The sequence below is a fragment of the Ammospiza nelsoni genome, chromosome 1 (assembly GCF_027579445.1).
Source record: "Ammospiza nelsoni isolate bAmmNel1 chromosome 1, bAmmNel1.pri, whole genome shotgun sequence".
NCBI classification, from domain to species: domain Eukaryota; kingdom Metazoa; phylum Chordata; class Aves; order Passeriformes; family Passerellidae; genus Ammospiza; species Ammospiza nelsoni.
The window spans coordinates 13,671,364-13,682,168 of NC_080633.1; the positions used below are offsets into that span (position 1 = coordinate 13,671,364).

Below are 10,805 nucleotides of genomic sequence, written 5' to 3' on the forward strand. Positions count from 1 at the left end.
GTCTATGAACCCTGGATGCAGTTTTTATTGATAGATGTCTGCAATGCAGTGGTGTGGGATGGATACCAAAAGGTTTTGTTAATAATGAGCTAGAAGGAAACAGGCATTTAAGGGTGAAATTAATTTTAAAAAGTTGAAATGCTTGGTTTAGGCTGAGATGTACAAAACCTTATTTTTAAGGATTAAGTCTTTGGGGCCTTGGGAGCTGTTTAGGAGCACAACATTAATTTGATTTCACCAAAGCAATCCAGACATAAGTGGATCAAAGGAGGAAAATATATGCAGATATTTACTTCTAGAAGACTTACAAAATTGGGGGGTTAGTTCCTCCTGTTGATTGGGGCAGGGTTGTATTTATTGCTGAAGTGGCTTAAGATACAGACCTCTGTAAGAAATAACACCATGTGATGAAAAATAACATCACTAAGTGAAGAATGCACCAGAAAACATATTGAAAGAATGGGAGAAATCCTGTTTAACATTTTTTTTAATTTTTTTTCTTTTTAATCCTGTTTAACATATTTTAAAGCCAGTTATGGAACACAACATACATATAATCTCTATATGCTTCATTGAGGTTTTTTTTTAATTCTTCAATAATATCGTGTCCTCTTATAATCATAACAAGCAAAAAAACATCCAGGTAAAAGCAACTACAGATTTACCACAGATCTTTTCCTTTCATCTCCCTGAAACTGCAGAACATTGTTTTAGACAGGTGAGAACTTCCCATTCACTAAGGGAAGTCTCATGGAAGTAATCCTCTGACAAAATAGAACAATTTCTCATTACAATTATGCTAGTCCTCAGGTTACAGAAGAAGCCACATGCTTATTTCCCTGCAAGTCTACTGGAAGTTAGCACTATTTATCTTAAGAGTGGATTCTTCAAATAAGAAGGAGCAGAGAAACTTTTGTATTGGTTTCCTTGGAAGTTTGCATGTTATATTTCATAAACCTCTGTAGCTCTCTTGGTAACGTCTGAGATCTTCCCAACTCATTCTGTACCACATAGGAAGTTGTTGTAGCCTTGAAGATGATAATATGATATCATATTAAACTGAAAATTGGGACATATAAAGATATATAGATACTCAGCCTATATTCCTGGTCCTCTTGTCTAAAAGTATCAACTTCAAAAATTTTCATTTCAGAGAAAGTCTCAAGCATGGTCTGCTTTTCTGTGTTGGTTAGGAAATTTAGACTTACACTTCAACCAGGAAAAGTAACATTATATATCCTCCATGAGTTGTATATTGTCAGTTACCCTGGAGGATTAGAAACTCAGTCTTTTGCCCTATAAAATCTTCCTATGGTTGCTTTGATAAGAGCAGAGTTTGTCTCCAGGAATTAGAAATTAATTGCTTCAATAGCTCTTCAGCTCAGCCCCAATTCCTGCAGATTCAGTTTTCCTTAATGCCTGCTGCATTCCTGGATTTCCTGTGTCCTTTCTAAAGACAGGTCTGCACAATGTTGGTAGGTGCAGTCTCTGCTGGCTCCTTTTCCTGGTGTCCCATCACGCTGCCCCAGGACCCTGCTGTTGTGTGACTCAGTTTTCATCACAGTGTGTAGGGGAGAACAGAGGGCTGCAAAGAGCACATGGAGTGCTCAGGGAAAGAGTACAGAAAAGATACAGTACCAGACTAATACTTTGTGATGTGCCTGCTTTTCCAACCAAATGTTTAGAAAATTCTCGTACTAAAAACTGAATTAGGCCAATCATGTCTAGTAGCTACATATATATATATTTGTGTGTCTGTGTGTGTGCATGTCCATGTGTGCACACATATATATGCATAGAAACCTCAAAATCCACTCATATTTGTGTCTCCATAACACTTTGTGTTGTGTGAAAAAGTTCCAGGTATTGTTTTGCCAGCTTCTTGCCACATGGTAATTTTCAGCTCTTGTACTGCAAAAAAAAAAAGGTAGAAAATTATTCTCCATCCCCTTCTCTGACTGTGATTTTCTAGCCCTTTCTCATATTCCTACTGTCTTTATTTCAATATCTCTTATCTGAAATAAAAGGTCTTAATTCATTTATTAAATTTTCACATAGAGATCTGTATCAGATTTATTGCCATACTTCTTGCTCTTTTGCCTAAATATTCTTGCTGGTTTATACGTTTTTATCACTAAATCCCACCCTTCTCTGGGATTTCACAAGCTCCAGATCAGGAGTAAAAAAATCTTCTCATGAGGAGCACTCCATGACATCAAATATAAAATACTGTACTGTATACAGAGCACTCACTGGATCTGGGAGCACTCTGGTCCAGTTTCTCCCTTTCTGCTCCTGATTATTCCAAGCCATCCTTCTCAGCTCCATAGGAGAACCCACAAAGGTGAACCTACAGGTGCATCTCCTCCCAAGTGACACCTGGATGGTGGGGAAAGCACCCAACCCTCCTCAATGGGTCCCGAGGGTATTTTGTAAGATTTTTGTAAGACTTAAAGGAAGGGATAGAAAGTGTCTAGAGGAGAAACAGGGCACTCTTCAAAGGGAAGAAACCTGGATTTAAATCCACAGAATTTAGGAATCAAATTGAGGTTTTCTGCATGCTGGTCAAAAACTCCAACTCATGAGCTGCTATACAAAGGGGAAAGAGTGTTTATAATTTCCAGTTCTGTTAAAAGAGGGGGGGCATCAGAAGTTATTATTTACTCTTAAATTCCCAATGTAAAATCTTCATTTTTGTAAATTTGTATGAATAAACACAGACAATTGTACACTGTGCAGGGAGACTCTTTCAAGAACAGAAAAACAAGACATTCTTTCCTATTTTTCCTGGCATACACAGGCTTCAGAATTCAATTCTAACCCAGTATTGCAGCAAAAAAGTAGGGAAATTTTGGCCAACAAGTTGCAGAATCTAGCAACAGGAAAAGACAGGAAATTTTTTTGCCTTTCTTTTTCCCTTGCTTTGTTGGTAATTTTTTCCTCTAGATATTGGAAATGAACAGAGCAAAAGGAAAGGTGGGCTCAAATTCAGAAGAACTGAAGCTTTGATCTTAAAAAAGTTAAAAGTCAGAGCACAGAGAGTACACATATCACTAGGTCAGGGGAAGTGATGTCACACTCATAATGAGCAACAACAATGCTTCTGAAAAAAACAACTTCAAAAAATGCCCCCAGATATTACATCAAGGGGTATGTTTGCATGTTAACTGCCTCCAAGCAATCTTTTATATTAAACTACTTCACGTGCAAGACTTCCAGATCGTTTACAGGACAAGTGCTTAGGAAAGTAGGGGCTTTCCAAGTGCCTGAAAAGATTGTCTGACTGATTGTCTGTCTACAGGTTTTCTTTTAAAGCTATTTTAAGTGTATGATCCCATCCCAGCTATTTAACTCGGGAACCTGCCAATCACACACTGCCTAATTGAACTCTCGGATACTGTAGGATTGCAAGCCACAAAGCATATGAGCAAAAATGTGAAGAAAGGGTTTTCTGCTGTTATTTCATTCTTCAAACCCAATTTGAAAAGGTCAAACTTCAGATTGCACAGGCCCATTGAGACTCAGGGACTAAACTGGGACAATAAAAAAAAAATATAAAGCTAATTTTTTTCTTCCATTTTTGAAAAGCAAGAGGAGGTCTTTAATACTAGTTACTTGCTGGGGCTGATAGCAAGGTCTTAGGGTGGGGAAAGGACAATGAAAACTGAAAAAGGGAGACATGAGTCAGTTTTTCTACTGCTGAGCTGCTAAATGATGACTGACTGACTGTATGACATCCCTTCAGAGACACTTCTAATCTTGCTTTGCCTTGTTTGATTTTTTTTTCTTCAAAGAGAAAATATGGGAAAACAAACATAATTAGGGTCTGAATAAGGGAAAATATTTCTGGAATACATTCTACAAAAAGCTAGAAATAAACTGTATTTCACAACGGTTGGACTGTGGTTCTGAGCCAAAGCCCCCTGAGGTTAAGCGAAAACCTCCTTGATTTCAACATGTCAGAACCTAAACCTCAGTGTTTTACGGAAATGAGAGTGGCAGTATTTATCTTGGCATGAATTAAACAAATTTAACCTACTTATTTAATCAGCATACAAATGTGTTATCACTGTTTCCATATTTATTGATTGACTGCATAAATGTGTCACCTCAACTGGCTTAAATCCTTAGGACTCCACCATCTGCAGTGGAGCAGTGAGAGTTAATGTCAGCAGAGAGATCTGAACAATAAAGATGGGACTTTACACAGTCATTGCCATCCATGCTCTTAAATGAAATATGAATCAGTGAGCTCATAATATTGGCTAAAGGGGAGTTACTCTAAGGAGGGAAAAGCATATGACCACATATGCTCATGCAGCAGGTGGTTTGCAATTGTGATCACCCCCAAGTGGTGTCAGCAGTATGTCTTTGATATTTAAGGGAAGAGTCTTAATTCTACTGACCTTGTTTGAAGAATTTATTCCGTCCTGTGAGCATTAGTGACTGTCAGGGTGCACACTTTACACAGCTGCCTAATGGATGTTTTACTGCTAGTGATTTTTTTTTACCTGAGGCACTTCAGTCATGTAATTTCAGCAATCAATTTTGGCCCAAAACAGCACAGGCCTCAGTCACAGAAAAGCAAGTATTTGCATGCAAGCTTGCTATTAAAGCACCAGGGAGAAGAGTGAGTATACAAAAGCTTAAGAAGTTGGAATCTGAGTTGAATCATCACACAGTCAGCTAAATTACTAGCCCTGCAATTAGGTTTTTTGGAGGTCTCTTAATTGTTAATCCCTTTGCTGGTTATAATTGCTTTATTGAATCTAAATTAATCAAATTTTTTAAGAAATAATCATGCAAGTCTAATAGCTACATAAAATTAAAAATATGGAAACTATTTTGAGAACTAATTTAGATGAGGCTCTATTGAAAAAATTAGTCTTGGGAATGATATTTTTTGCAGGTTTTTTTGCTGGAACATTGAGTTGCAAGGATGGGAGGGGTTAATATTTCACTTACACTGTGTATGCAAAGCAGTTGTATTTAAAAATTCACGAGATTGGGAGTATCCACTGCATATGGAGAGTGAGTCAGTGCCAAATCAGAACTGGATCCGTGCCAAGGAAAGAGAGCCAGGGGTTAGACATCTGTAAAGTGTTGGATGGGATGAAGACAAAGGTAAAACACTTTGGTTCATTACACATCTAGGCTATTTCCTAGCCACTCATGTAAATCAAATTTTCCAGACCAAAACTACCCAGTCTAAAGATGGACATTTGCATACTTTTCAGTACACTGAAATTTTATTCGGTCCCATAAGGACTGATTTAACCTGAATATATACCACTGAAATACCCAAGGTCTTATCTGACCCACTCTGGGATAGAGAAAAAAAAATATATCTTCCAGGTGTCTGGGACTTCCAACACTACCAGGAATTACCTCATTATCCCACAGCACTATTCTTTATCCCTCATCAGATAAAGAGTATGGGGGGAAGGACATGGAAACATGAGAGGAACAGATAAAAGGAAACTAGGGAGAAGAAAAACGTTGAGTCTTAATTGGGCTTGGAGAGGAAGCAGGGGGAGAAAAAAATAGTTGGCTGGTTTAGGGTTTTTTCTCTTTAGTGATCTATGTTTGCAGTAGACTGAAATGTTCTCTTGTTCCTAATATATATTTTATTCCTTGTTTATCAAGTGTGAAGTCAAGGATGAACAAGTTTAAGTTATGGGCAGATTATGACTCTTCTTTAGAGCCAATGTCATGAGGAATTATATTGTAAACCCCAGTGAGCATGTTAATATTTTCCAAGCAGTTACACATTGCTCTACCCTGAGCCTCAGCCCAAGGTATACATTGGTTTAGTGTGTTACAATAAACATTTAAATGTATTAAACTTTATATAATCCTTAATATGCATAATGTGGAATCTTGATGTCTGGTGTTTCACCAAGAAATCATCACTGACTGAGCACAAGAAAAGGCACTGAGGTTAAATTTGGAAAGAGAAAGGGGAAAGGAAGAGCAGAGCCAGATACACAAACCAATGGAAATAAAATCTTCTTTCTCTTTCTCCATTCACATATTAAAATAGGGAAAGATGGCCAGGTTTGGATAGGTAGCAGGAGAGAACCAGCACAATGAACAGAGATCGCTGGTAACATGCCCCTAGATTTCATAAATGATCATAACTGTTGAACCAGACTTTGCACTCTGATTCCTGTTTGTGGGCTATTTCACTGGCTTTAACAGAATTTCTATGATTCTATGTTTACATGCACATTCAAAATTCCATATTCATATGTACAGATACGTATCAGCTACTCTGTGGATAGCTGAGGCTCCAACAGGCTCCTGCAGCATGTGTGAGTATTTAGAATACCATCACAATTAGCCCTGATAAAAATGAAATGAGGGTTTGAAACTACCCCAATATACCTACATGTCCAGTTTGCCCTTTGAAAGCAAGCATGTAATAAAATGCTATCTTTAAAATACAGCTCTCTATCTCTCACACACAGCTGAAACACAGCCATTTCAGCAATGAAGCTACTCAAAAGATTTCTGTGTCTCTACATCCTGTTCTCTTCACTTGGTTATGATGCCACCAGTAACTCTGTGCTTATGAAACTTTAAACTAAACATATTTTAATGTGTGCACAGAGGAGGATTTTGCAACACACAGCTATCAAATGATCCATTGTTATTACATGCTTTTTTTTTTCCCCATGATCAAAAATTTCATAATTCTATAGACAAAAAATCTGTGTCATCTGGAGGTGTGTCTCAAAATATACATATGTATTTAATGCTATTAACACGTTGAGACAAATTTTTTTAGTCCTTCTTCATGTTTCATTCAGAAGTGAAAGAAACCACAAACAACCTATGGAATCAATAAGTTGCCTATAGACAACTCTAGGTACTTAGCAATATTTTTCTCTCTGTTGTTTTAGTATTACTTTACAGGGAACCAAAATTAAATACATTAAAAGAGAAATCATTGGCGTGCTTCTTATTTCCATTACAAAATACCAGCCCTCATGTCTCATTTCCGTTTTTAAACTGCAAGCACTTCTTGCCTTCTTACCTTTTGCTTTAGTTGAGGAGCCCATCCTGCACTAGGTACAGCAGTATCTGCACAATGCCAGTGACCTCAGTCTAGAGGACACATACCGTGTGTTCTGGAACACCAGCCTGGCCTGACCATGCATTCCTCAATGATCCAATATCCAGGAAAGACACACAAAAAGATGCATAATCAAATTAACTATGGAAGCAGCACAAATTACTGAATACTAGTGAAAAAGGATGGCAGAAACTCATAGCAAAAATACTTCCATGAGCTCAGGAGCATGTCTGTGGCAGAATTTACAAGGGAAAAAAATCATGAAAAGAAGACACTTTAAAGCACTTTATTAAGAGAAAAAAAGGTAATAGTTAACAACAAAACACAGTTAATTACTAGCAAATAGGCTAAAGTGTTGACTCAGATAGGGTTACAGGAGTGCAGTTATATCTTTTATTAAACTGACTAATTTAGTATTAAAAAACAAAAAAGTCTTCAGGAACACAAACCCCATTACCAAGGCAGATGCTGATCTATTTTCCAACTGTATCAATTGGGTTAATGGGAGAGGTTGTTTTTTCTCCACAACTTTCCTTGCTTATACTCTTAGGCTATCATACTTAGAGCATTATCAGTTTATCTTGAAAGTGCTCAATGATCTTTTTCCTTTAACCTTTTTTTGAAAGATCAGTTTTAATGTGATAGTCAACTCAATTAAAATCATAAATAGAAGAGTGAAAATCAGGCTAAAAACAAGGAAAAAAACCCAGTAGACTCTACATAGGTAACATAGTTGTTTTCAAGTTGGTTGGGTCAGTTGCAATTCAGTTCTGAGAACATTGAAAAAAAATTATTAGCCATTAGCAATTGTCTTTAGCAACTTGAGGGACGCAGATTCCAGAATTCTAGAAAGGACAAACACATAATTTTAAAATTATATCCTTTTAAGGATAAGAGATTTTAACTTCAATTACCAGAAAAATATCAGAACAAATAATGAAAAGGTCTATTTTAAGAATCTTGAATATAAACAGGATACAAGAGACAAATTGATTTCTAATAAATATGTAATGTAAGAGCAATTTTATTTCACTCTACAGTAGATAAAATTTTTGGACAGAAGAGTCAAAACACTGTTATGAATCTGGATTTTGGCTTTTGACATCTCACAGAACATTTTTATAGACAAGCAGATTTGAGGCAGGTAGTTATTTGGGAAATCCCATTCACAGAATTAGTTACCAATAGTTATTAGTGATTCATTTTTAAATGAGCAAGATGCATCAGGTCAGGTTCTGCAAGAATCTGCATGACATGTTTATTATTGAACTGGTAGATGATTAAGATGCTTTTTGCATTTGAAAATTACTAAGCTAAAAAGACTTCAAACCCATCAGAGTGCAGAATGTACATTTTAAATTATCTTGGTGCACAGCAGAAATCTGAATGCAGCTAAGCAATTAAGTGAATTCACATGCACCTATACAAGTAAAATTACATGCACAAATATAAAAAGGAGAATGACTAACCAAAGACAGTGCAGAAAATAATCTGGCAATTAGAGTGGATCACAAAGAAGCAATACAATTGTACAATTGCCTAAGAAGCAATCATGCTGTGTTAGATAAAAGTAGTGCATTTTATGTTAAACACACAAAATATTCCTTCCTTTCTACTCAGAGCTGGTAATTCTTTACCTGGATCCCTGTGACCACTGCAGGTTATCACATGTCAATACAATACATAAACCAGCTGGAGAAAGTCCCAGAAACTGAAATAAGAATGAATTTAAAAGAGCTTTTCTAGCATATGACTGCAAGAAAGAACTGAGCTGGCAAGTTTTAATCCAGGAGGGGAAAGACTGAGAGGAGGTTTGATAGCAGCTTTCAAATTTTCATTAAGACTTTTTATGAAAACAGGCAGTGAATTGTTTTGGACACTGTCTGAAAAACAGGAAAGATTGCAATAAGGGAGAATTAGGTTAGAGGTGAGAGAAGTAATACAGTGTGAAAGGCCAACTAAGCAATGAGTAATAGACCCACAGAGCTTTTTCCTGATTGCTAGAAATTTTAAGGAGGAGCAAACCAAGCAACAGTGAGGACTGGTTTTCTGTATCATTCCTCTTCTGGAGCACACTTTTGATTTAGTTAATCTCATAAATAATGCACAAAAAGTACTATTATCAAACAGCATGCAACCTTCTAGCCTTGCTCTATTGGATAGACTGTGGTGCTAAACATATATCTCTATTAAGGGCATTATAATGTAAACTGAATATGAAAAATGAAAGTAAAATGAATGCCTTAAACAAGGAATCAAAATCTCTTTAACTAGGCAGCATGCTAATGACTACAGCAGATGAATTGAAACTGGAGATATACAGGTTTCTCACAGATTTTTCACAGGAGACCACTGCTTTCCATCCAAATATTTAATTGATCCAAAAAGATTAAAGTTTTGTTATTAATTACACCCACAGAATTGAATGCCTTTGTGAGTAGTTCATACTGCATTGACTTTTAAGGTTTCTGCATGCACAACAGTTGTCTTTTTCTTCATGTTAAAAATAAAATAAAATAAAATCACTTTCTCTATCCTGCAGTCCATTATTTCAGAAATATCAATTCTTATCACTTTCTTTCCCATTCTGAACTTTTCAGTAGGTCATTAGTTATGTGACACTGTAGATGATATTTACATCATCCAAGCCTGATTATCAACTGACCTAAAGGTTTGATATATGTATCAGTATACCATGCAGAGGCAAATCCTTTAAGCAGTCTGGATGACACTCTTCTACATTCCTCAGACAGATGAGATAATGAAAATTACACCTTGGGCCATTAAGAGGGAAGGTGGTCCCCATCCTGTCTGACATAACTGGATTCAAATATTCTCTACTTTGTTGTAGTCTCCAAGCCTTTGTCCCTTCTTACCTTAATATTTCTGAGAGAAATCACATATGAATGTTTAATTAAGCCTGTGATATGTTCCATTTCCAGCTCTTTATAGTGCTTTAATAGCACACGTGAACTGTTAAACAGACTTCTCCATCTGGGTGGAAAAATACCATTGAGGCCAAGAGAAATTCTACACAAAAAGCTGGAGGGGATCAAGTGCAAGAATGGCGAGAAGGCAATGTACTGAGCTTACCTTCACTACATCTGAAAGTCCTTCTCTTTCATAAAACACATTTCCTAGTCTTGAAAAATAACAGGGAATAGAAAAGAGCAGCTGCTGCTAAAAGCAGCAAATGTCCCTGCTGCTGTACACTCAAAAAACTCACAAGTCTTTGGCACAACTTTACTCAAAATGGTATATACTAGAAAAAGTGTTCACAAGACCACACTTGCCAGTATGTATCCTTGTACTTAGAACAAATCTATGGATGTACATATTTTCTAATAAAAGTGAGCTACTAGGAACTCCTCATAAAATAAAGCCCTATGAAAAAAGATAATTTCAGAAAGTTTATTAACTTCATCAGCAGAATTTCTCAAAAATCATTGTCATCAAAAATAGTATTTGAGAGAGGTTTTAAAGTTCTTTTTAAAAACAAATACACATACTTTCTGACAGGAATGAGAAAGCTTATGGTGAGGCACACAAAACCACAACCCACGCTGTTCTGATCGTTATTCCCAGTTCCCAATTATTGGACTACATGCCAAAGCAGCTAAGATGACAAAGTCCAGGAATAATTGTGTTGGAGTTTAGAGCTGCCTCTGGACCTGTCACATTGTTGGACTGTCTCTTTGTTACTCATCTTCCTCCTCCTCCAGAAGGC

The 10,805-nt window shown here is 36.6% G+C and overlaps 1 long non-coding RNA gene across 1 annotated transcript; it reads right to left on the minus strand.

Moving 5' to 3' along the window:
- Positions 1-474: 474 nt before the first annotated feature.
- On the minus strand, positions 475-8,873 carry LOC132077651 (uncharacterized). The gene is made up of 4 exons (XR_009419087.1): positions 8,716-8,873; positions 7,040-7,165; positions 4,966-5,093; positions 475-1,911 (listed from the first exon to the last, which is right to left on the minus strand). It is a non-coding gene; the product is annotated as an uncharacterized LOC132077651 (long non-coding RNA).
- Positions 8,874-10,805: the final 1,932 nt, after the last annotated feature.